The sequence below is a fragment of the Dermacentor andersoni genome, chromosome 1, assembly GCF_023375885.2.
Source record: "Dermacentor andersoni chromosome 1, qqDerAnde1_hic_scaffold, whole genome shotgun sequence".
Classification (NCBI taxonomy): domain Eukaryota; kingdom Metazoa; phylum Arthropoda; class Arachnida; order Ixodida; family Ixodidae; genus Dermacentor; species Dermacentor andersoni.
In genome coordinates, this window is record NC_092814.1 from 104815463 (window position 1) to 104843265 (window position 27803).

General features: G+C 47.4%; 1 long non-coding RNA gene across 3 annotated transcripts in view; it reads left to right on the forward strand.

Annotated features, from left to right (window-relative positions):
- LOC126545552 (uncharacterized) overlaps window positions 1-27803 on the forward strand; it is a 213538-nt gene that overhangs the window by 157328 nt on the left and 28407 nt on the right. For all 3 annotated transcript variants that reach the window (XR_011892834.1, XR_011892830.1, XR_007602385.3), the window contains one exon: window positions 19341-19412. This is a non-coding gene — a long non-coding RNA (uncharacterized lncRNA). The remainder of the gene's footprint in view (window positions 1-19340; window positions 19413-27803) is intronic.

Below are 27803 nucleotides of genomic sequence, written 5' to 3' on the forward strand. Positions count from 1 at the left end.
CAGGTGTAATGTTCATCCAATCATAGGGCCCGTGCAAGAGGCGTCATGTCATGGGCTTTATTCTATGGCTGCCTCCGCCCGCGTTGCCTCCTCGCCTAGAAGGCGCTCAACTGGAGGGGTCAGGTCGTCTTGAACGACATACCAGTGCTGCAAGCAGCAATTCCCGGGACTAGGGTCAACTACCTCGAACCGTTCCGGCTTTCAGTTGCACTTTCGGGAAGCGTCACGCTGGGGGAGACAAAAGTGGTATAGCCAACCTGTCTGACGGGTCCTATAGCATGGTCGACGCACCCCTGTGCACCATAATTGGAATGCGAAGGCGAGTGGTTGCGTTCGGAGATCTTGACCGATGCCAGTTAATCGTCCGTGTCTAACAATCCGTAAAAATTATATGGGCAAGCATTCGAGAAACATTTATATACGAAGCTGTAACTTGGGAGATAGCATAGAAACTCGAAAAGATTTGAGGACCACGCAATGAGCGACAGAAGGAGAAATGGGGATGAACTTAAGAGACAGCAATAGGGCGGTATATATCAGGGACAGGTGTAGCTGATATTCTACTTGAGATTATGTTGATGAAATGAAGCTTGGCAGGGCATGTAATGGTGTAGAACGGATAATCGGTGATATATTCGAGTGACAGAATGGGGTCCAAGGAACGGGAAACTCAGTCCAGGATGGCAGGGGATGAGGTGGCATGCTCAGATAAGGAAATTTACAAGAATGAGAAGGAGTACGATGACTTTACATGTATTCTGATATCCCTTGCGGATAAAATACATAAAAAAGAAAGGCATGGAAATGCCCGTTCCGCCAAGGTATCCCAGGGTGAAAACCAATTGAAAATAAATTAACGTGGGGTGTGTTAATCGAAAGATATTTTTGGCAGTATAAATGAATATATATATATATATATCGTAAGAAGCCAACAAACAGTGACACCGAGGACTACATAGGGGAAATTACATGCACTTGCTAATTGAAGTAAATAAAGGATAAATTAATGGAATTGAAAGCTGATAATAAAGTCGCAGGTGGGGAACGATCCCACGTCTTCGCATTACGCGTGCGATGCTCTACCAATTGAGCAACCGTGGCGCCGTTTCCCCATGAACTTTCTCGGGTATTTATGTTTGACTACTAGAACTAATCATGGGAGGGTTTAGCCAGCGCCACCACTCACAAACATGGCTGGCGGATGTGGAACGTCCTTTCTGCCGCAGGCGTCACGAGTATGTGATATTTTTGAGTGAAGTCAACTGGTCAATAAACCTACACCACATGCTACCTGAAGGCATCAATGTTGCTGGATTCGAGACACTTGTTATATAATGAACGAGAAGAAAGGGGATTAACCTTCTCTCTCTCTCTCTCTCTATATATATATATATATATATATATATATATATATATATATGAACAGGCATAACGTTAGGAGACAGAAAGAGAGCGGTTTCGATCAGTGGGCAAACGGGTATAGACGATATTCTAATTGACATCAAGAGAAAAAAATGGAGCTGGGCAGGTCATGTAATGCACCGGTTAGATGACCGTTGGACCCTTAGGGTTACAGAGTGGGTACCAAGAGAAGGAAAACGCAATCGAGGACGACAGAAGACTAGGGGGAGCGCTGAAATTAGGAAATTCGCGGGCGCTAGTTGGAATTGGTTGGCGCAGGACAGGGGTAATTAGGAATCGCAGGGAGAGGCCTTCGTCCTGCAGTGGACATAGAACAGGCTGATTATATATATATATATATATATATATATATATATATATATATATATATATATATATATATATATATATATATACATACACGTGTGTGTGTCTGTGTGTGTGCGGGCGTGCTACAGTGCACCGGGAAAGGGGGAGGAGGATTTAAAGGTGAGAGGGGAGAGAGAAGTTCAGACTTTACAATGGTACACACACAATCTAGCGTTCATCGCTGAGTCAATCACAAGCGGTTATATGGGCTGGTGCATTTGAAGAAACGCAGCAGTGCCTTTGTGGCTTTGAACATAGCACACGCACGAGACCACGGTCCCAAGGTTTTGTCTTCTGTGAAAAGTTTGTCACCTTAGTGCCTAAAGCTTTTCGAAGGGCACTCATCACATCTTCGTATGTTAGGCAGACACACAAGATATGTTTGAAGGTTGTTTCTACACCATATGTGCTGCAATTGGCCGCCATTCCAATTGGGAGTGAGTACGCGTTCGTGAAAGAAGCCCCTAGTTGCAGGCGGCACCAGTAGGGTTTCTTCCCGGGGAATAAAAGTAAACCGGTTAAAAGTTGTAATCTCATATCTGGGTCCATGGCATATCTATGTCGGTTGGTGAAATCTGCTGCATTCCATTTTCTCAGAGTAATGACATGGGAAAGACCGCTGAGGTGCCGTGCTGCATCCCTTCTCCACTATGGTATCGAGACGCTTCCACATTCTTCAGGTGCCTCACGGACAGCTTTGCTGGTACTTTCATTGCCCTTACTGTTCTAGTTCCCAGGGAGCCACTTAAACACTATTCCACGACTTGATGGCAGTGAAATGATATCTCGGCCACCAATTGTTCGTGTGGGATTTGGCGAAGAGATAAGAGTGACTGCAGGGCCGCCTTTGAGCATAGAAAATAGCCTAGAGCTTGGTGACTGTTGCTTCACATAAAGTACTGCGTTACGGAGGGCGACAACTTCGAACCCTGTTGATGTTGTGACATGGCTGATCTTGAACTTCTTGCAGATTGACATCGATGGAATAACCACTGCACCATAGCGCTGGTTAGAATCGAAGAACCGTCTGTATAAACGTGAATTCGATTGAAGTACAAATTATGCAGTAGATGTAGAGCGGTTTGATTCAGGGCACAAATTCGCAAGTCGGACTATTTCCAACTGCTGGAATGGAGAGCCGCACTTGAAGTTGCCGGAGACACCACAAAGGACATGGTGATATTGCTGCAGGCGTGAAATCGGGCGGGAGAGACGAACGGTAGAAGGCTACAAGGGTCGAAAAGGTTGCCTCTGGTCTACTTTCGGAAAGAGAAGCAAGGCGGCGAGACTGCAGTCTGGATAGGTGCCGAGGATGAGTTCTAAGCGTGTCTGTGGTGATATACGTGCTGATGGATGTTCCCTTGTGATGACAATTGTTGCGGCTGTTGAAGTACATCGCGGTAGACCAAGATAGGGTTCTAAGCGCTTGGGATTGCATGCTCTCAAGCACTCTGAGATTTGTCTTCTGGCTGCTTGATAGCACCGGAGTGCTTACCTAAAAAAAAATAATCATGAAGAGCGCTCTATACAGCTTAAGCATAGAATCCACCGACAGTTCCCATGTTTTTCCAGCGATGGCTTTCAAAAGCTGACTGATCGAGAGGAGTCTCTTCCTGAGGTAGGTCACATGGGATCTCCAGGAGAGGTCGCGGTCAACAATAATATCTAAATATCGACGGGTTCTCTTGTACAAGATAGGCTGGCCATTAATAGACGCAGAGTATCCAGTCATCCATTTGCGCGTGAAGGCGACTGATGCGCATTTTGTTTGATGTTGAGACGCCGAGTCCTTGTCTCTGAAATAACCAGACGTCAGTGTTGCAGCCTTTTGTAACCTTGCGCGAACCTGCGATCGAGTTCCTCCTGAAGCCCAGATGCAGATGTCAACTGCGTGAATTGACAGACGGGCCGGCTGTGGCAGGGATTCAGCCAGCCCAATCACAGCTAAGTTGAAGAAAATTGCGCTCAAAACACCACTTCGTAGAACTCCACGGCTCTTGTAGGGGTAGGTAGTTTGGCCATCCCCAGTGAATACAAAGTAGCTTCTTCAGGTCAAGTAGCTCCGAATTCACTAAAAAGCTTGGCCTCCTATTTCAGCAGTCACGAGTGCGTTAACGATGACTTCATGAGAAACATGATAAGCACCCTTCACGTCTAAATATAGCGCTACGGAGAGGCGTTTCGATAATTTCTGTTGTTGAATCAAAGGAACAAGACCAATGACGTTGTCGACCGACACACGGCCACGTCGAAAGCCTGTAATCGCGTCTGGATAAACATTGTAATGTTCAAGAAACCACTCGAAACGTGCGAGAATCATCTTTTCCATGAACTTGCCAACACAGCTGGTGAGAGCAATATGCCTATATGATGTTAGTTCAAGGGAAGACTTTGCTTGCTTTAGGATTGGGGCAAGAAGGCTACGCTTGCATTCAGAGGGAACAACACTGTTATTCCATGAAACGTTGAGATGACGTAGCAGGATATCTTTTGCTTCATGGCCAAGGTGGAGTAGAGCAGTGTACGTTTTATTATCCAGTCCGGACGAAAAGGAACGCCTGCAAATGTCCAGAGCAACCTCCGGTTCTTCCATGGAGAAAGGTTAGTCTATTGCTGAATCTTGCAGGAAGGCAACTTGGTACAATTTCTGATCCCATAGAAACACTCCGTCAGCTGCAATTGTCTCACAAAAGTCTTCTCAAACATCCACTTCTCGACAGCCTTGGTGGAGAGCCGGTGCCTTAAAGGGGCGGCGTGAGTGAGGAGACAAGAAAGGACCCTGGTGCGTTCGCCATATGCGAGAGAGTGGTTTGCGGGGGTTATGAGTAACAGAATGGTTTCAATTGTTTGTTGTCTAATTTGTACTATCGCGCTCAGTATGAGCTACACCGCGCGAGCGCGTGGCCGTGCGCTCGGCCTGGTCGTACAGTAGCCCCGATAGTGGCGTGTTTTCGAGCTATCTGGAGACGGTGTAGCTGCTCCAGCAAGCTCGCATTACCTCCACTTGCTTGCTTTCCCCTTCACCCTCGTTTAGACTGGTGTTGATATCTGTTTCGAAAATGATAACTGTAGCCGTAGGTGGACGCCCCAACTTCCTAATCGGGCCCGCGTCGGTCCGCACAGTGGGTGTTATCTGGTGTGTCAGATTGATAAAAAGGAATACGTTCGTCAGCTCGCAAAATGTCCCGGGTGCCCAACAGTGATCGACTTCTTAATTCATCTCAGGTTTTAGCATTTACAGCTCGCAAGCTGTCTTAGTGCGAACCAATTTTTTTTTTATTCGGGCTGAATGTATCTTTGACTGATCACATGACTCTTTCATGTCAGTGCACGTTAAAGAACCCCAGGTGGTCGAAATTTCTGGAGCTCTTGACTACGGCATCTCTCAGCCTGAGTCGCTTTGGGACGTTAAACCCCATAAACCAAACCAAACCACACGACTTTTCGGAAAGGCAATTAAGTACCCTAGACAAAAATAACCTGCATATCACCTTGCGTTTATGTATCTATAGGAAAAGTATACTCTGGATGAGCTGACTGGAAATTAGTGTATACTGGTAATACCGGTAATGATCGGCGAAATCGGGGTTTGGGGCCATAGTGATAGTGCACTCTAAAATTTCGGAACCATTTAATGCATCTTAAGAAGGTGTGGTGTGTTCTGGAGCCATCACGCACGGTGGTAAGTTTATGAAAACGACGCACGGCCCCAGGAGTTGCGGCAAATCAACAAAGTAGGCTGCTCCGGCCAAATGTGAAATGTTGCTATAGTACAAAGAACGGCGGTGGCAGCAATGGCAACGCGTTGCCGCATTAGTACCGGGGCTATGCTAACGCTCTGTCGAAAACAATGCATGGCCCACGTCGTGGCTGCTTCCGCCTTTACGCTGGACGCTGAGGCGCATTATCAGTGCTAAAATCATGTCTAAACACACAGCCCTTCTTGGACGAAAAAAGCGCTGTCTTTGATAACCTTCACACGCCACGTATGGTCGGTGGCAGAAGCGCTGCATGATCTTGCAGTTTCTGCTTCAGCGAAATCAAAGTGAACAAGAAACAGATAAGGTGTCCTCCAGATAAGCGGGGACGAGGGGTTCCAGCGCGCTTGCTCGAACAGCTACACCCTCTCCAGATAGCTCGAAAACACGGCACAATCGGCGCCACTGTACAACCTTGCAGAGCGCTCGGCCACGCGCTCGCGTGGTGTAGCTCATACTGAGCGCGATAGTACATGCGACCATGTATTTTCTTCTGTGTGCGGTTGGCCTCCCATATATTCGAGAATCAACTTTGTGCGTCTATAAACTTCTCAGCGTGCCGACGTGGTGCATGGAGCCTTTCCAATTCTATGTCAAAGTCCGTGTGAGTGGCTGACAATGATGAGCATTGCGTTGCAGCATGCATCGCGTCCGCGATCACATGCTCTATGCTACGTGCAAAGTCGCTTTTTCATTCGTCGTTCATATAGGTTTGAAACGCGGACCAGTCAATTGTCCGATAGACTACGGGTGAGGAAGTACTGCTTAGACCTTTGATGGCAATGCAATAGGAATATGGTGTCGGAAGATGGATATACAGCGCTTATGAGGCCGCAAGCGAGTACCTGACAATGCGGTCCGTACCTATAGGGTCATGGGGATTATTATTAGGATAGTAATGAGTTGTCTTTCTTTTTTCTAGCTTTCAAGTAAACCACGTAAGTAGTGTTTACTGCGTTGTCGGGCTGTTCTTCAATGTGTACCTATTCTTTGTTTGTTTCTTTATTCCTTAAATATTTCCCTACTACTTCACTAACTTTTTTATGTACCCTTTCTTCTCTCGAGCAGGTAGACGTTATTGTTATTATTATTGGGAAAAATATGATTTTCCGTATGAATCTAGTCCCAGACCACTCAAAAACTGGATTCGACAGTAGGTTTCGTCCGCCCCAGTTTCTTGAAACTGAAAATGGGTTTCCCTTCTTTTTTTTTTTTGTGTGTGTGTGTGTATACGCAAGGCCAGCTTCAAGTTTCATGGTTTATTAACGTAATGATGGAGAATTTTGCATTAGGGGCCTCCTTCACAACTCCTACGAGAGTTATAGGGCCTCACCTTTATACCATACCGAATGTACTTATCGGCATGTGATTAATAAAAGAACTTGTTATGCTCCGTGTCTCGAAAAGGCTGACTTAATGGCAAGTGTTCCTTCTTTTAAGGCAGCACAATATTGTACCTTTTGTAGTGTCATATCGTATTATCTTATGACTAGCGTGACATGTACTAGCGCCATGCTCTCCAACTTATTTTTGTGTTCTCGACACTAGTTTTTGTGCAAGACAAGAGTATAGCCCTTTGGTCAAATTCACAAGCCAGCGCCAAAAGTGCGCTTTGTGGAGTACAGCAGCGTTAAGCAGTAAAGCAACAAGACCCTCATGTTGCTAACATAGTGTGGCGCAATACGGTGGTATCCGCCACTTCATCGTCTTTTCTTAAATTCAGAACCAGCGCAAACTGACTTCATAATAAAAAACACAAAGCACACATATTTCTCTGTATTCAGTATGTAGCTACGTAAAAACATTCAAGTCAAATCTGTAGAGTCACGAAAATTATCCAGTGTGTTGCTACTGGTTTCAAATCTATTAAATGCTGACAAGGCGCTACAAGCGTACTTTTCCTTTCCGAGTTATGCGGCCTATTGCGGAACTTGTAGAATCGGATGAAGCTTCAGTGGCAAGGTAATTAATTACTCTCTCAGCTGAGGTGAATTCATTCAGCCCACGACTTGTATAAGCGTAGGTGCTACCCTCCTGTAGTACGTATCCGTATGTCTGCGCAATTATCACGAATCTTTTCAAATATTGCCGTGGGCGCAACCAATTATATAAATTTAAATAAAGAAGTTTCTCAATAGGTTGCGGCAACAAGAGAAGCTTAGATTTTTCACTGTTTCTAAAATGACTCTAGTGTCAGATTCACATACGTTTTTGCACGCGAAAGCGCTGTTATTAACTAGCGCCTCGTTTCATACAACGGCTAGCCTGTGCACCTTACTTGCAATGAGATGTGCAAAGCATTGTCTTTAAAAATGTAGGCTGTAAATGCCTAGGAGTTTAAAAAACTCCTAGCCACCGCAGTACATCACAGGCATTGCAACCCACTATACCCGCTGACATGTTTATAACATTCTACTGCACTACTAAACATCGTTGCTGGCGCTCTTTGGCCGTTGTAGCCCTTGCGCCATAAACTACTACTAATAAAAATGTAGGCCGTCTTCATTTCAAGCTCGGAAAGCCAAAAACCCAATGCGTCGGAACTTTTCTAGCGAGGCTATTCAACAGCGTAGGAGATAAGCAATGAATCGCAGGGATAAAAAGGAAGAAGAAAGTCTTCCTTCAGTGCAGCTTAATATACACAGCAGAATATGGTATATGTCTAACGTACCACTAAGTGAAGCATGCTCAACTTTCCTATTTTGATTCATATTCGCGCTCTACTATAAGGCCCAGTGCTGGTGCTGTTACGTAATGGTCCCACTATTTTATTCCTCGAAAAAGCTGGAATAATTTAAAGCGCACATCTGCGAAGTGTTCGAAAGGCGCCTTCGCCAGATGCCATCTCGCGGGAGACGCACCTGAGCTCTTTCGCTGCTTCGCTACTTTGGCGTTTGCTCTTTCGGTAGACTCCGACTAAGTGAGCTTGTGTAAGCAGAAATGAGGAGAGCGACGAATCCCATTTGTAAAGTGATATCCCAGTAACTCTGTTTTTAGGCTACTGCGAGGAAATGCAATCAGTTTGGCTAAACAAGATGACCTTTCAGGTTCGGCGCTATAGCCATCGTGCGCAGTACGGGAATTGGTTTCATTCGATATGTTTGTTTTTGTAGTCCTCTTATGCCATCTTTTGCGTTGCATAACTAACGAGATTAATGTGTCGTCTGGTTTCATTGAGGAACGCACAATTTTCCGAGCTCAGGGATAGCGGAGACGCTTGCTTGAAGGTGCTCTGGAGTAGTGTCCTCTGTAAGGATAGAGAGATGTGGCGCGGCACAAGGCATTTTAAGGTCTTGTGAATCAAATGGCGTGCACAATCGTGTTTTGTTTTACGTTCACTGGACTGTGCAGCTGTTTCCCTGCGACGTTCAACACTAATGTTGAAAGCGTCGCTGTATTTCACTGCCATTGGCCGCTTTCTTTTCTCAGCTTACGGCTATTATTGAAAATATAATTGTATAGACATTGCATTCTACCGGTTCTAACATATGGGGGCGAAGCTCGGGGTTTAATGAAGAAGGTGAAGGAGTCAAGAACCCCAAACATGCGAGGGAACGAAACAGTTGGAAGGCCATTCAACATACAGTTGAAGTCGATGAAAGACTAAGTCTTCCTGAGCAAGCTGGGGGTGAGATAGGGCCGGAATCACTGCGCACAGCACCCTATAGCGTCACCCCTAGCGTGAGGGAGTCAAAGGGGCGTCGGAATTTAAAAATATTTGACTGCCCTATCGTTGGGGTCGGCACAGATTCTTAGCCTGCAGTTTCTTCGGGATTGGCTTAGATGTGTACGGTGCACGATCTTGACGTATGATGACGTGTTAATTAATTTTAAATAATTTTCAAGGTTTTACACGCCAAAACAACGATCTGATTAGGAGGCGCACCGTTGGGAGGGAAAAGCGCCCTGGAAAAAAAAAAATACCAGTTTCGCTGTAAGGGCGAAGCAATGAATGCCATAGCAACATGTCAGAATATTACACCAAGTAAAGGCTTTTAGCTTTAGTGGCAGTAAGAATTGCAGCAAACGCAAGCTAAGTATAAACACAGGTGATGTGGCGTGCGCAGACACACATGAATAGAGAGAACTCGATGACTGCGAGCATCCATAGGTTAAGACTGGTTCACAATAAGCCGGCACGACACCGATTTTGGACTGCCGACTGTTGGCGACAGCATTTTCCGTCCTGTCGGCGCCCCTGTCACACTGCACCGACGCCAGTAGTCTTCAGACGGCTCGCTGACGGTCGTGTCGGCGGAGCGTCGGCGGGAACGGACACTCGTCGGCAGAGCATCGGGCGATTTTCTTTTCACACTGGAAAGACACGACCATACAGGCTGTACCCGACTGAACGTGGCGGCGCCTTCGATGCGAAAGCTGGCTGCTTCGGATCTATAAAGTCGTCGTACTGCACTGTTTATTGCTATCGCTCCCAACAGGTACCTGTATTGCTTTCGATTTGAATAATGATGCTTCGATAACAAACTATTAGCGATAACTTGGCCCTGTTTCCGAAATGCATTCTCGATTTCTTAGCCCATTACGCCTCACAAAGGCAGCTCTATAAGCTGGACATAGCCTCTGAGATTACTAGCGCTGTTAGATCTGAGAGGCAATACATTATGAAAGCTTGTTTGTTTTTTGTTCGATAGAAGCCGCCCCAAAGCGCATTTCTTTATAATTGCCACCGTTCGTGGTTTGCTTCAAGTGGAGTGGAAACCAACATTCTTGCGGAAACCACGCAGCGCCCACCTGAAATACTGAGGAAGTCCTGCAAAACATACAGATTTGAGCTTAGAGCGTCGAATCGTCCAGAGATGAGCTGACATGAACAGCCGGGCTTCGCAAATGGCTCTCACTGCTGATTTCGGTAGCAGGTTTTATGCTTTCGGTGCCGTGTCGGTCGCTTCCCGCTTCATGTGTGCGGATTGTACGAAGTCAAAAGTGGTTCATTTCATGTTGCTACGGCCAGAAGTGAACTACACTGAGCCCTAGAGACCAAAATCAGCGTCGTTTTGGCCTCGCGTGACTGGGTCGTTAGTTCAGGCCCGCAGTTATGGGTATACGCGCACGAGCCCCCTCGGCTGCAGGTAGGCTCTCCACTGAACAAAATCAACACCGGCCCTACCTTGACACAAGACTGTTGGCAAGGGCTGACGATCGTGCAGTTCAACTTTAATTTTGAGCAGGATTAACTACGTATAAAAGTGCAGCTGCTGCGGCAATCTCGTTGTTGGTGCGATGTTTTCGCTCTGCAACCGATTTCACGAAGACTGGCCGAACGACAGTCTGCTGACTGGTTCTGTCGGTGTGGACGTCACGAAATGCTGTCACACTGCGACGACTTGCTGCCGTCGGTGTGACAGCTCAATGTCTGCGTTGTCGGCTTAAATGTGACAGAATACCTCTTAGCGGCACAGTCTGCTGACTAGTCGGTCGATCACGGGCGTCGTTATCTTGTCGTTCTCTTGTCGGCGTCGGTGTTGGGTCGGCCTATAGTGTGAGCGAGCCTTACAGGGTCTTGTCGTCGTTGGCACCTTGCGTCGACCTCGCGTCCGCCCAATGCGACATGCTCATGGCAGTGTTTTATTGACTTTAACGCATAGCCTTGAGGTCCCTTCGGCCTCCTGTTGCCACAGCGCCACATCTGGGTGCCTCCAGCGTTGAGCGGCAGCGTGTGCCGCACACGCAGCAGTACGTTGTCTGGACCGTTGAGTGGTCTTAGAGCGTATGCGGGCCTACCTTGCTTCAGTACGATTAGCGTTTCACTGGAACGCCTCGGCCGGCGTTCGGAGAACACGTGGGGGCATGTGTGCGTGATATGAGGGACGCGGCAATTCCCTTCGTAAATCCCGCACTGGCAGTACTACTATGGCTACGACGTGTGGGAAAACGAGGGCACAAGCCAGCAGGGGCTGCATACACTGTGTTACAATTTGTTCCGGCAAGAAAGCCGTCTAACCTGAGGTCTTAGAATAGAGCATCTTGTGTCCACCAGTCTGTGCGAGTGGAACACGAACACGCCTAGACATCTTTCACCACCTGGCGTTCGAATTCTGACGCTAAAGAAGATCGTACGGTTAATGTGAGGAGTGTTCTTCTGAAAACGTATTAAAACTAAAGTAATCAGTAAGTTTAAATGGTAAAATATCGACTACGGGACAAAATCGCGTGGAGTGGTCATATACCTGATATTACAATAAAACGCACCAAGCACCTCCAAGCGCTGGCTTGCACGCGGGAAATTCTTAAGGATGTGCTAGCCCACCGCTGAACCTTGCGCCCATGGCCTAATGGTTAGAGCATCGGGCTTCTGTGCTTAGGGGTCAATACGTTTTTGTTTATATATATATCCAGGGTCGGCCCATGAAAGAGGCTAGAAACAAACCCGATACGGTAATGTGGAGGTAACTCGCTGAGAAAGACTGTCTTTAAAATGACAGGTGTATACACGCAACGTTAAGGGACAGGAACACAGCGGTGTGGATTAGAGGGCGAACGGAGGCGGCCGATATTCTAGTTGCGATTAAGATGAAAAAATGGAGTTGGGTAAACCGTGTAATGTGTAGGGCAGCTAATCAGTGGTCTATTAGAGTTACGGAATGGGTGCCAAGAGAAGGGAAGCGCTGTTGAGGACGGCAGGGAATTACGTGGTCTGATGAAATTAATACATTTGCAGGCATAGGATGGGCTCGGCTGGCGCAAGACAGGTGATTGGATATCGACTGGAGAAGCCTTCGTGCTGCATGGACGTAAAATAGGATTATTATTATTATTATTATTATTATTATTATTATTATTATTATTATTATTATTATTATTATTATTATTATTATTCAAGAAAGAGCATTATAGCCAAGTTGATATTTTTTCTTTACTGACCAAACTTCACAACAACGGCGGAGATCAGAATTCTCGCCTTAATGGTACATACAATTATTATTTACATTCACTAAATAAATTTCCAGAATTTTAGGGGGCATGCTGTACGTGCCCTCTAAAATTGCAGGAACAATTCAGCCATTACTAAAAGCACAACCTTTTCTAGAAACTGCGTGTCTCACGCCTGTCCTGAGAAATAAGCCTTTTATTAATCCGATACAGTCGTTGAGAAAACACCCCGTAGGCCATAGTTTACTGAAGCCAGTTTTCTATAATCATGACTTACTGCAATTTCTTGGCAAGTACCCTGTTCAGTCCGAATGTGGGTCACATCAATTCACGTGTCCTGGAAGCGCTCTTCGCCTACATTCTGCGGCGCCATTGGCTTCTCCGGATAGCACGGTGAGCGGGACGTCCTCATTCACAGAGAGCGCTGCGTAAAGCTGAACTAAAGCCGCGCTTTTAAATCACGTTTTCTCACTGAAACCGCTGGTGCAGCGTGCAATCTCCTCTTCGCTAAATGACTGCTGCACTGTGATAGCGCTCTTCAAGCATGAGGACGGCCACTGAAACCCCGCGTGAATGGGAAGGGCTTCGTTTCTTTTAGTTGGTTTGAAGTGCTGTGTTATCACCTCTAAGACTTAATTGAAATGAAGAAAGTGTACTGCTTTTCTGTATTCTGGTATCACATGTATGAAGCAAAAGAAAAGTAACAATATATATATATATATATATATATATATATATATATATATATATATATATATATATATATATATATATATATATATATATATATATATATATTGCAATATGTTTGCAATAGGGTTGGGGGAAGACCAAAGCACACAGGCGGCGAGCAGGCATGAACAAACAATGCCCGGTATGCAGTTATAAGGCGCGCTGTCTCCGCCAGCCTCACCTATACGCGCCGAGCCGGTGGTGGCGAGCCAGGCGCATAAGTTATGCGCATTAACCCTTTTCACAGCCGGCCGGGCATCGCCTTCCATAATATTGACTCGGCTGGCACGGCTCCAATCGCTGGGGGACACTGGCGGCGGCGCGCGCACGCCGGCAGGGCCGCTCCCCGGCGTCTCTGTGATCCCCGGCTTCCCCTGACCCGAAAGGGGTACGCGCGCGCCACAATGGACACCGGCGCGCGCGAAGGGGTGGAGCCCCGGCGGGCGTAATTAATTGATCGGACCCGGACCTCCCTCCGCGCCTGGACGGCGCCGCGCCGCGCGTTAATTGGGCCGGAAGGGGTTAGAACCCGGCCTGCCCGTGGGTTGGCACGTTCCTGCCAGAGGACGTCTCTGTCTGTCCGCTCGCTCGCGGCCAAGTTCGATTGGCGCGACTGACCAGCCCTGCGGTGACCCCCACCCTTGGGAGCTCGACAGGGACCACGGCGCTGACAGACTGACCAGTGGTCGCGGTTCCTTGTGTGCTCTCGCGGCTTCGATTACATCGCGGACGTGAGCCCGCGAAGAGCCGCATGGTTCCTGACGATTGACCACCATCTCCCCTCCCGGCACCCACTGTGGTGGGGGGGAGTAGGGACGGGCTGGCATGGCGGTCCTCGCTGAGATGTGTGTCCCCACCTTTGCTGTTGTGCGTTTGATGCGTACTACTTCTGTGCATGCATTCATTCTCGAGGCACGTCGCGCGCTCGCCGTAAAAGGGCCTCGTTCACTCCTTAATCTTAAAGCTTTCGAGAAAGAAAGTGGTGAAACTTGGCCTTGTTGGTACAGCATTTTGAGAAATGAACATCCCAGGGTAAGAGAAAGACAAGGACGCTGGATTTAGACAATGAATAAAATAAAAAGGAAGATAAAAGAAGTAAAGCAATGAAGGGGGCTAGTTGGTGAACGTTCATGATTATATTGCGCTTAGTGTTACACTGACGATTTTAAGTGAAGGACAGGACGTGGACGTACGTTGCGCTACGTACGTCCACGTCCTGTCCTTCACTTAAAATGGTCAGTGTAATACTAAGCGCAATATAATCATGATAAAAGAAGTACGTTTATATGCTAGAATCTATACAGTGACCATATATCCACAAGAAAGAAAAGCGTCAAGTTGTCGACCTTTTCGACGCTGATTTGAATTCGGATAAGTGACATCGATTCCAAGAAGGCACAGCTCTTCATCAGAGAGCGCCACAAAGGTGCTGTCACTCAGGGCGAACCCAAGTGAACTTTGTGGAGGCCTCCTAGATTTCCTGTGTAAACCGACTTTAATGTTTTAAGAATTTTTGGAACATGGCTGACGAGTCTACGGTCTGCAGTGAGTCACCGATCTCGCACTTTCGGCTCTTCCGATATTTTCTTCATGTTCGACCACCCGTTTAGTGATACACTGCCCCATCCTATTGGGCCGATATATGTGCCACATCATAATGGGATGCAAATAGCCCGGAAATCAAACTGCTTCACAAGCACCTAACCTCGAGTTTCGTGCTGTAGAACCTTGGCGCCTTTATTTATTAATTAGGACATAGTATGGTCGACTAACATATCAGAGTTCTTAATTCGCTCGCTTGCACCAAGACGTTCTACTAACCTTGTGGAACACTCCGAGTTATCAGAGCAACCGACTGCACCATCTGGACTATTCGCTGTGCCTTCATCCCATCTGGACTCTGCCGGCCCGAGGCTACCTTTCTTTAACCGCTATGCATGCACAAGTGGGCTATGTCTTTTATCTTTTGCATTGGAATGGCCGAGTGTGATTACCGCGGTGACGGTTGAATATGTTCCGTGGGACAGTCCTCCATACCGTTCCAGACATACCATCGCTCGTGACTGCGCGAGGTGGCGCCTATCGCAGACCATTACCAGAACAAACCCTTTCAGAATTTCGACCTCGTAAGCCATCGCAGCAGAGAGCGACGAACACACTGCTACAATTCTTAAGGGCAACAAACCTCCACAAATGGCTTCAGCCCAAATTAGTGGTCATTGTGCGGCAGAAAATCCTCTGCTGCGATCATTTGCAGTGATCATGACTGGCTGTGATTGTGTGTTTGTGCTCTCTCTCTCTCTCTCTTTGTTTCCTTCTTATCTTTCCACAGTCCCGCAGTGCGGGGTTGGAAACCAGATTTTCGGTTGTGGTTAATCTCCCTACCTTTCCTCTTTGTTTCGTCTCTATATATATATATATACATCGCAATGAAAAGCATACAGGATACCGTTCACCTCCCGAAGAAATTCCAGAGCTCTGCGGGTTTAAATTCATCCTAACCGGCTACTTGAATTATAAGCTTGAAGCTTGTGCGCCCCTTTCCGAAGAAAATTTCTTTTGCCGAGATTTTCGCAGGCATCAAAACCAATTTACAAAGAAAAGTATGCAAACCTCGTTAATAGTCCGCTTGAGTTCATGCTGCGTGAATAGGCCATCAGTGGGCCTCCCTTATAAAAGAAGTGTGCGTTCTCCCTTTCATCCTCTTTCTATTCCCCTTTCCCCCCCCCCAGTGTAGGGTAGCAAACCGGATGCTGTTCTGGTTGACCTCCCTGCCTTTCCTACCCTTGTTTTCTCTCTCTCTCTTAACGTTGATGGTGGTTCTGCAATTTCATAGCAGCAGTGATGAGCTCGTCTGACGTTTTTCTTGTTTGTATATGGCGACTGTGTCTGGTAGCGTATAATTGTAGCCTGTTTTCGAAATAAATCGTTGTTAAAACTTAGTGACGCGCGCATCCAGTCTTTGTTCTTCGTCTGAGCTTGCATTGTTCCTTTCTATGGTTTCTCCTTTTCGCTTCAACACAGTGCTCGAATCTTTGAATTTAAATGGTCACGCATCTCTCTTTTTCTGTTTGGTATACGATAGGACATGCTGCCGCTCCTACTATAAGTCGCGTAAATACAAGCAAACAATGTAACAAACGTTACTGGGATGCGAAAAGGTAAGCCGCTCGGCACACTGTGTGTTATCGTGGTGGCGCTCTCGGAATAATTTTAGTGCGGCACGCATCTTACTAATATTGAAAACCTCCTTATCGCCCATTAAGAATACCGACGTTATAGATTATGCCCCCTACTCATTAATCTGCCAGAAATGTTATTAAGGATACGAATGCTAAAGCAAGACATGAAGTACTGTACATTATTTAAATAGAGACGCAGGTAACGTAGTTGATTGTAAAGTGAACTGACGTCGTAGTTGCCACTTTTATATTAAAGTGAAGGAAGCCAGGCCGCCATGTGTTGACATGACCTAAGAAGATTCTATAGCAATGTATAACAGAGGCCTACGAAATAAACTAGACTTTCTTTATGAAACGTGCTTTTACGCGGCAATTTTAGACAGGAGATCGCGAGATACAGGGAGAAGCGCCTAACTTCGTCGTTTGTTCTGTGTAACTCTTCGTGTCTCGTCTACAATCGCGCTGTAATAGCATGTTTCATAATACTCGTAGCCAACTAGCCCATGCAAGGTAGTGTTTTGAAAATACCTCTCTTCTTTTAGAAGTGAAGGTTTTCTTTTCTTTTTTGTCACTTCCTCCTACTTTGCCTTCTGATGTACTCATCGATTTAGGAGTTTGTTCAATTTAACGTATTGCTCAGTATTATCTCTCACGGTTCTTTTGTGCTTCTTGTTTTCTAGGCTCACTTCAAATCCTTTTGCCACCAAAATCCGTTTTCGTCGCTGGTGACGTATCTGTCCGTTCTTCTCGTTCCGTAGCCCTATCATATCTGACTTTCATCTTGAACCTTGATCGTGCTTCGAACGTGGTCGTCACCCTTCCTTGTGATTTTACAGATCCATCGTAATATATACGTTTCGGCACAGTGCAAAAAGACGGGACATGAAGAACGAAAAGATAAGGCAGCGCTGACTATCACATGAATTTTTGTGGAAGAGGAGTATACTTACAGGGCGACACCGAACTTGCTGGCGACAAACAAAAACAGACAAACCACGGTACCTTCAAGGCCTATGATACACCTGCAAACAATGTTTATCGCTTCGACAGGGTGGTACTTGGCTGTCTTACGCAGGAGTCTGCTTGTTTGTCAATATAATATGCGTCTCAATGATGTCTCTCGTGTTTAGATCGTGATGCACGCACAATATTACAGTATTATCAAAGAAAGGAACAGAGCCACGTTCTCAGCTATGTGCAGCTAAATTGACCTTGCAATATTTTCTGCAGCGTTCTTGTGTTCATTAAAGGCGCACATTAGCACATCACCAGGTCTGACCGACATATGTATTCACGCATAACAAAAGGATTCTGTAACACTGACAAGATAAGTTACGAATTGTTTTTTTTTTCTTTTGGTGATTTACCGGAGGGTGCAGACACGTGCACATTTGCTGGATGTGGCTTTCAAGCATTTTTAACGAATGCACAAAGGCTGCATCCTGAACGACGATACCAACACGAGCAAACACCGACTCACCCAACTTTCAATGCCAATCCATTTCAGCAACATGGGTCTATTGAATGTTATACGTACTTCACTAGGACCGCTCCAGTTATTGCGTTGGTACCGTTGGCTATGGCGTTGAGCTGCTGAGCTCGAGGTCGCAGGTTCGATCCCTGCCCTGGCAGGGATTTTGGCAGTATTTCTATACGGGCGAAAGGCAAAAGTGCTCGTGCACTTAGATTTAGGTGCACGTTAAGAAACCCCACATGATCAGAATTAATCCGGAGTCCTCCACTACGGCGCGCCCTCATAATCTTGTTGTAGTTTTGGCATGTAAAACCCCACAATTTCAATAAAAGTTTGTACTGTTGTCTATGTATGCTTCATTTTTCAGCTTAGATGGTATCGTCTTGTTGCGCTGAAAGCTTAATCATTGAGTTATTTCCTACTACCTACGTGGATTCTGCTACTGCCCTCTTTCCAAACTTAGGAATGTACACTTTTCGCTTATACACATTACCTTGTTACGCTTTATATTGCACCGATCTACCTTAGGCAAGCTTATTGGTTCAAGCAGATGCGACGATGACCAATAGGTGACAAGATATCATTTACGCGAACATCCCTCGACGAAGTAGATACAGTAAAATTCCGGACGTTCGGGTTCAACTTGCCCGCTCCACCGCCAGACGCCGCACTGGCACATTCGCTACGACTCCCTACGATAGTGCAATTAGAAATTCGAGCGATTTCGCACGCAGTGACACAGATTACTGTACGCGAGCAGTCGGTGAACTTAATCACCAACGAGGCGAAACGAGAACAGACTTGCGTTCAAATCAAACCAGTGAAATCATTTCCGCGTTGTCCCGCACAAACCAAGACATACAGGCCACTTTATTTTCACCCAGGCAGTCGTTTATTTGAAATTATATGCCTACACTTCCACTGACGGGTATGCTGCTTCAAAGAAATAAAAGCCGAGTTTTTGAACTATGTAGAGCGACTTTTAAATTTTTGTTTTCTGATGTCCCAGTTTTCTCCTCGATGACATACGACGCCGTAAGTTAAATGCACCCCCGCTAAATTGGAAATCTTACCTCAAAGCAAGAGCTTTTCGACTAAGAATTATCATATTGAGTACTGAGCTTAGTGAATCCGGTTCCTGTTTATGCGCTAGGGTGTGCACTTCGTAAGGACCTGCGCGTTCACTATTGTAATTAAAGTCTCGCTCAGTGATAAACATCCATGTTTATCACAGGTGTGCGAAATTGGGATGACTTCATCGTTGTACTAATTATAGAAGAGCCTGTACGGTCTTGTGTTTGGTCTTGGGAGCAGTCACTGTCACCTGCCGTTTCTTAATGTATACGTCAGATTTATCCAGGTTATCCGACTCCTTGGAGGTAAATTTTTGACCTTAAGCTAAAAGAATATAACTTTATGATCCTTGATTAGTGGACGTAACGTATACGCTGCTTGTATATGTGCGGATATCTAATAGCTGTTCAACGAACGAGAAAGTAAGTTGCATGCCTTGATGTTCACACATTTGTGCAGGAACCACTCCAAAAGTCGACGTCTTCGAGCCAGATGTCCCAGCATTTCTCAACACTGCCCTGAAGGTTCAAGGTCCTGTAATGCTCTAATAATTATGTCATGATCATCATCATAATCATAATCATCATCATCATCATCATCATCATCATCATCATTATTATTATTATTATTATTATTATTATTGTTATTATGTTGTTGTTGCTGTCGTTGTTGTTGAGTGTTGTAATTGTTGTTGTTCTTGCTATTAACATTATTATATACAAAATATAAATACGACCAAAAGAGAAAGAAAAACAATAGCAATTACGTCCTGCAACGGACGCCACGCCCACCCGCATAAAGAAGATAAAAAGAAAGGGGAAGTGACACTAAAGAGAGAGAGATAAGAGTAGATAAAGCATATCCCATGCCACATAGATAGAATATGCGCACTACAGACGAGATACAATTTCCGTGGTTGAAAAGAATTACACAGCAGCCACGTCGGAATTGATTGCCGTTTTGAGAAACGAACTTAGTGGATGAGGATTATGAAATACTAAACTGTTAGAACTTGCTTATCAGCACAGAGCGACGATTGCTGAAAGGGGCATTACGCAAGGAAGTTCTACGAGGGTTGCAATGTGGGCTTGTTGGTAATGCATCTTCAAGGGGAGTATGGTAGCGCGATTCAAAGACGGGACAAGTGTGTGTCCCTTTGTGTCTTCTCTTGTCCCGTCTTTGAATCGCGCTACCATACTCCCCTTGAAGAAGTTCTACGAGTCCAGGAGAAGGAAGGAAGCAAAGGCAGGGAGGCCAACTAGACGCGCGTCTGGTTTGAATACCCTACGCAGGGAAAATGTGCAAGGAAAAACAAAGGCGGGCGAGACAAAAATACATAAAGGGCGAGGGAGAGAGGAACCAGCACTGCGCTCACGTGGGGCTGCTCATTTCATCCACAATTGGTCAGTCCAGGCTAGTCCTATTTAGTGTGTCCAGAGCATCAGAGCGGTTGTGCGAGAGGAGCTTCAGAAGTTGTTTGCTTCCTCACGGCCTCAAGTGGCTTCGATTGCCGACGTCGTACGCGAGCAGATCCAACAGTCACTCGGACTCCCTCAATCGCCACAGTCCCAGCCAGAAGCGATGCCGTTCGCCGCCGTAGCCCGCCGTCACGTTCATCCTTTGTGCCCGCGCCAGGGCCCGGGCAGTTCCGTCGTCCACCGCCACTGTAGCCGCCAGCCCGCCAACCCGTCGCCCCGCGCAGCATTCCAAGGAAGACTGTGTTTGGCGCGACCTCGACCACTGTTCGCTCTGCTATCACTGCGGAGATGCGGGCCACGTCTACCGCCGATGCCCGTACCGCGAGATGGGCCTACGAGGGTTCGTCGTCAACGCGCCACGTCCGCAGCTTGGTGAGCGGCCACGCAACATCGCCGACTACATTACCGCAACGCAGTGCAGACCCCGACGACCTTCACGTTCGCCCTCGCCAGGACGATACCTGTCGCCGCAGTGCCGACCAGTCCGTAAGCACGTATGCGGAAAACTAAAACCAGCAACCGATGGAGGTGTAGTTGCTGTACGTCGAAATGCCGAAGATGCTCCGCCGCCGACGACCACGCTTCAAGATCTTCCTCGACGACGCAGCAACGACACGCCGCCATCCCGACGAACCCTGGAAGCCAAGAATACGCCGTCGAAAGAAGACCTGACGACGCCACGTACCAGCAACAGGTCAACGCAACGTAGCCGTGATCCGACGCCAAGACGGAAGACAAAGAACCACCGACCTCGCCGTGCTTCTCGACGGCCGCGAAGTCACCGCACTTGTCGACACTGGAGACGACAACTCGGTCATCAGCGGATTATTGGCCGCCCAGTTGAAGAAAGTCAAGACTGCATGGGACGGCCCTCAAATTCGGACAGTTGGAGGACACTTCATAACGCCGACATGAATCTGCACAGCAAGAATTACAGCTCATGACCGGACCTACCCTGTGGCGTTCGTTGTCCTCCGGACAACAGTGCTCGCGAGACAACATTCTAAGCATGGACTTTCTCAACCAACACGGCTCAATTATCGACTTGAGATCGAAGCCGATAACGCTGTTCACAGACCAAGCGATACCGACGAAGAGGCCTTCCATGTGAGCGTGTTTTGAGTGGGCTCGAAGATCAAGCAAGCATCCCGCCTCGCTCCAGCATTGTCATTTCCGTCGGCACGGAAACACCTGCAGACGCAGAAGGCGTCATCGAAGGCGACCAACATCTGCTTCTCGACTGTGAAATTTGCGTCGCAAGAGGGATCGCTCGACTGCACTGAGGGAAAGGCAAAGTGATGTTGACAAACCCGCCAGGAGTTCAAGCACATCAACAAGGGCACGACGATCGCGTACATCAAGGAAATTGTGGAAACCAGCAATGCGTTTGACCTCTCGGATTCCACCGAATCTACTTCGATATCCGTAGTTTTCGAACCAGTATATATACGACATAAATCCAAGTCTCCCATGAGTAAGCAACAACAGCTCGAAAGTCCTCTTCGGCGATACAAAGACTGCTTTTCGATTTCACCGAGGATTCGACAAACACCAGTTGCAAAGCATCGCATAATAACCGAAGAGTGTGCTCGACCACTCCACTAGAACCCTTACCGAGTTTCGACGCGAGAACGTGAAGCTATAAGGCAACAAGTCAAGAAAATGCTGCGCAACGACGTCATCCAGCCGTCGAAAAGCCCGTAGGCCTCTCCTGTAGTCTTAGTGAAGAAAAAGGACGGAACCCTGCGTTTCTGCGTCGGTTATTGTCGACTGAACAAGATCATCAAGAAGGACGTATACCCCCTCCTGCGGATAGACGACGCATTAGATCGGCTGTGCAACGCTAAATACTTGTCGTCGATGGATTTTAAGACTGCCTACTGGCAAATAAGAAGTCGACGACAGGGATCGCGAAAAGACCGCCTTCATCACGCTATCGGTTCAAGGTCATGCCATTCGGACTATGCTCGGCGTCTGCAACGTTCCAGAGCGTGATGGACACGGTGTTAGCAGGATTGAAATGGCAGACCTGTCTTGTTTACTTGGATAACGTCGTCGTCTTCGGCGTAAATTTCGACGATCCCCTTAGGTGGCTTGCGACAGTATTCGAGGCCATCGAGTCATCAGGGCTCACTCTGAAGCCGGAAAAGTGCCGCTTCGCTTACGATGAGCTTCTGTTCCTAGGCCACGCCATCAGCACATCTGGAGTCCGCCCCGACCCGCAGTAGACAGCTGCCATCGCAAAGTTCCAGCATCCCATCCACAAGAAGGCAGTGCGTAGATTCCTTGACATGTGTGACTACTAGAGGCGCTTTGTCAATGACTTTTCACGCATCGCTGAGCCGCTGACACATCTAACTAAATGATGTCGAATTCAAGTGGGATATGCCGCAGGCCTCCGGATTTCAAGAACTCAAACGACGCATGCCGTCGCCACCGCTACTTGCGCACTTCGATGAGGACGCCGATACAGAAATCCACACTGATGCCAGTAGCCTGAGCTTCGGTGCCATCCCAGTCCAGAGGGAATACAGACTTGAACGGGTGATAGGTTACGCTAGCCGGTCGCTGTCAAAAAGCGGAAGGCAATTATTCTGCGACTGAAAAGGAATGCCTCACCATCATTTAGGCTACAGCAAAATTCCAGACCGTTCAACCAAATGCCAGACCGTTCAACGCCACCAGCGACCATCACGCCTTGTGTTGGATAGCGAATTTAAAGGACCCTTCAGGACACTTGGCGCGGCGGAACCTCAGACTGCAAGAATATGACATCACTGTAATCTACAAGTCTAGATGAAAACACTCTGATGCCGACTGCCTGTTTCGCGCTCCTGTGGACCCGCCGCCCCAAGGTGACGAAGATGAGGACGCTTTTTTAGGTGCAATAACTGCAGACGACTTTGCCGAGCAGCAGCGAGCGGACCCGGAGCTGATGCGCTTTGCTGAGTACTTGCAAGGCAAGACCAACTTTATCTCGAGGGGATATAGGCGCGGATTGTCTTCGTTTTTCTTGCGCAACGACGTCCCGGTGAATAACTTTTCGCCAGTACGCGCAAACTACCTTCTCGTTGTGCCCGCAGCACTCCGGTTAGAATTCCTGCACGCCCTGCACGATGACAAGACAGCCGGGCCCCTCGGATTCTCTCGTACGCTAGCAAGAATACAAGAGAAGTACTATTGGCCGCGTCTGACCACCGACGTCGCCCTTTACGTCAAGACATGTCGAGACTGCCAGAGACGTAAGACACCACCGACAAGGCCGGCGGTATTGCTACAGCCGATCGAACCTCCTTGCTGACCATTTCAGCTGATCCGGATGGATTGTTGGGGAACCTTCCAACGTCAACATCTGGAGACAAGTGGATCGTCGTGGATATATCCACGACGATCCACTTTACCCGCTACACCGCAACGAAAGCTCTGCCTAAAGGTAATGCGACCGAAGTCGCTAAATTCGTTGTCGAGAACATTATGCTGCGACATAGTGCCCCAAAAGTCCTCATCACCGACAGAGGAAATACCTTCACTGCAGAGCTCACTCAAACCATTTAGTAATACAGCCAGACAAGCCACATGTGGACAACTGCCTACCACCCGCAGACAAATGGTCTTACGGAGCGGCTGAACGAGACCCTCGCCGACAGGTCTGCAATGTACGTTGACGTCATACACAAGACATGAGATGCCGTCCTGCCGTACGTAACCTTAGCTTAGAACATCAAGGTGCAAGAGACAACGCAGATCACGACGTTCAAGCTGGTTTACGGCGGAAACGCGATGACGACTCTCAACGCCATGCTGCCGCACCTTCACTGACGAAGAGGACATCGATGTCGCCGCCTATCTCCAGCCCGCCGATGAAGCCCGACAACTCACCAGCCTGCGCATCAGGAACAAGCAAAGAAACGACAGCCGGCACTACAATTTTCGACGACGCGATGTCGAGTAGCAGCTCAGCGACCGTATTGAGGTCTGGACTCCGATACGCCGATGAGGACTTAGCGAGAAAATTTTACGCCGCTATTTCAGACCCTACAAGATCATCCGACGCATTGGCGCACTGGTCTATGAGGTCGTGCCAGACGACATTTCGCAATCACAGTGGTGCCGCGCACGACCTGAAGTCATCCGCGTGGTGCATCTTAAGCCTTTCTACAACCACTGACGAACTTAGGGGCTTAATTTCTTTGTTATTGCAGTTTTTTCTTTATTATGCGTAGTTTTGTTTTTCTTTCGTGTTAGCATGGGGACGAAGCTTTTTCAGGGGAGGGGGAGTTGACACGTGTACTTGTTTATCGCGTGACCGCGTTTTCACCGGATAACGTACGACTGTTATCGCTTAGCGCAGGACGCACCTGCATGTATCGGAAGTTTCTCGAATGTTATCCATGGCTCTATCCGCTGTCTGTTGTCACCGAACCTTGTGTAATCTGATTGCATGTATGCGCGACGCGACATGGATGTGTAGTACTTTCTGCAATAAACGCGTGCACCAGCGATTATTCTTAAATATTCGATGACTCACGTATATCAGCCACCGCGCTTGACCCGCCGATCAGATTTTGGACGATCGCCGACTGTGTTAGCCGCTAATCGTTGTTCTTTGAATGTAGCCTGCTTTTGAGGGCACAGGTTCGCCCAATAAGATGCCAGTTTCGTCATTTACAGTTGTGCTGCTTTCTTCACCGTCACTACTGCGTGGCAATATTGAAAACAGCCGCGTTTTGCTGCTACGTCTGACGATAACACTCCGCAAGAAAGTGGGGGACGAAGTGCGAATGGTGGCATGTCGCGGAAATCCTGACCCGGCCCAATATCCGCACATGGTTTCCAAGCAAAGCGTGCCGTATCAGTATACCTGCCGCGATGGGCCGAGACGTTCAGTTTCAAAGATTGTCGCGCACTTCTTCACGAAAGTTTTCGTCCAATATGATAGTAGGCCCACCTTTTCTGCGCTCCCGGCAAGCTATATACAGGGTGTCCCAGCTAACGTAAGCCAAGATTTCGAGAAAACCCATGCGTTCTTCAGAACAGAAATCGCGTGGATGTGGTTAGCGTTTATCTAAACTTACAGTACCATTCATTTGCTCGTCTTTGTTTGAGCAATTAGCCGAGATAAATTAATTACCTTCTTAAATATAGCTTGAAACGTTCAGGCGTCAATAGGAAAGTTGTGGAGCTTCACAAATATTGCCCAACCCAGGTACTTCCAACGAGATAGACTTAGCTTGGCCGTTTTAATTCGGGAAAAACGAAAGCCCGCGGAATATAAAAAATACCACGTGACAGCGCGCTCTGCGCGCCTGAATGCGCCACGATTGCAGCGCTCTCATGAGTGATTTGTAAAAACATCGCTAATGCCGCGCCTTCCCTTCACTTACGAGAAAGGGCCTCAACCTTTGCTCGGCTCTGACATTACCGGCAGCGGCTGGCGACGGCGCTCCGAAAAAGCGCTTCGTCAGCAGCTGCTCTCCCGTGTCGCCGAAGAACGCGCCGCCATCAGCCGTTTATTCCGATATGACGAGGAGAGCAATTTTTTTCCAGCGTTCAAGTCGATGCCGAATAGAAAAATACGCACAAAACATGCATCATACATCTTGAACCTGTGCGAGAGATAGCATCATTTGTTACAACGCCGCTTTTTTTCCAAGCTATGCCAGCGGCTAGATGCATGTGAGCTCGACTGTCTATTACTGTCGGGCCGCGCAAGGGTTTCGAAGAATTTGTTTGCAGTGCCTAAAGCATGCCGTACTCAAGCGATCAGAAGGCGAACATGGTCTTAGCCTTGGGAGCGGCACGGGGCGACAAGAGGAAAGCTGCCACGGTATACCGAAATTGGCAATGGGAGGGAAGATCTAGCGCGAACACAATTATGAGGAGTTACTTGATGCTGAAAGAAACAGGTAGGTTCAAGAAGACGCGGCACAGAAAGGGAACCATCAGTGAAGAGGCTGAAGGAGATATTTTGGCTTCATGACTGCAAACCTTCATTCCAGCATGCGTGGTGTGAATGGTGAGTTCGGCATTTCAAAGTCTTCAGTGTCAAGAGTTCTTAGGAAGGCTGCAATGCATCCGTATCGCCTCCAACTGCATCAAAAGCTGCAAGAAAGAGACTTTCAATAGCGGCTTTATTGCTCAAATTGGATCCTTGGGAACAGTGACGAAATATCGGATTTTGTTGACAAATTTCTCTGGACAGATGAGGCAACCTTCTCCAGAAATTCGCAAGTCAACATCCATAATGCGCATTACTGGAGCGATACGAACCCGCATTGGGTGGCGCAGACTAGACACCAGTACCAATGGTCATTCAGTGTGTGGTGCGGTATCTTTGACGGAAGATTAACTGGCCCCATATTTTTTGACCACATGCTCACTGCTCAGCGGCACGTGAACGACATCTTGGAAGGCCCAGTCGACGATTTTCGCTGTGATCTTCCTCTTGCGTTTTTAAAGCGAACTTAGTATCAGCACGACGGTGCACCAGCTCACAGCAGCAGCCTTGCCCGAGCCTGGCTTGACGAAGCCTTCAAACGCCAGTGCGTTGGACGGCATGGGCCAGTGGCATGGCCTGCAAGGCCACCGGACTTGACACCTGCCAGGAGGGAGCCTCTTTAGGGAGATGGGGAAAGCCACTCCCTATTTTAACTGCGTTCAGATTATGTGTCCGGCGCAGTCGGGGCTATCGTTCCGTGTCAGTTTACAATTCTTCCTTTTGCGAGAACCAGCATAATTCACACAACGTTATCAAGCTTGTTATAATGCGTGTTTGCTTGTTGGGTTCTTGCTCCCAAATTCGAACTCATGAGCTTGTCATTTTTCCTCCGCATGCATTCTGCTGGCGTGAGAGTGCAATTATCGCCGCAGAAACGGGAGCCTTACTGCATTTCAACTGCCGCCCGAACCCACTGGCGTTTATCCCTGAACCAATCACAACGCGAAGCTCTGTCATGGGCAGCACGAAAGGCGCGAAGCGAGCCACGTTTTTTACAAAGCACGGTTGACAGCGCTGTAATCGTGGCGCATTTGGGCGCACAGAGCGCGCTGCGACGTAGTACTTCTTAAACTCCACGGGATTTCGTTTTTCCAGAATAAAAACGGCCACGCTAAGTCTATCTCGTTGGAAGTGCCTGGGTTGGGCAATAGTTGCGGATCTCCACAGCTTTCCTATTGACGCCTGAACATTTCAAGATACATTTAAAAAGTTGATTAATTTATCCCGGCTCATTAATCAAAAGAAGACGAGGAAAAAATGGTGCTGTAAGTTTAGATAAACGCTAACAACATCCACGTGATTTCTGTTCAGAAGTACGCATAGGCTTTTTCAAAATCTAGGTCCAAGTTAGACCATATATATATATATATATATATATATATATATATATATATATATATATATATATGTGTGTGTGTGTGTGTGTGTGTGTGTTTCGAGATAATA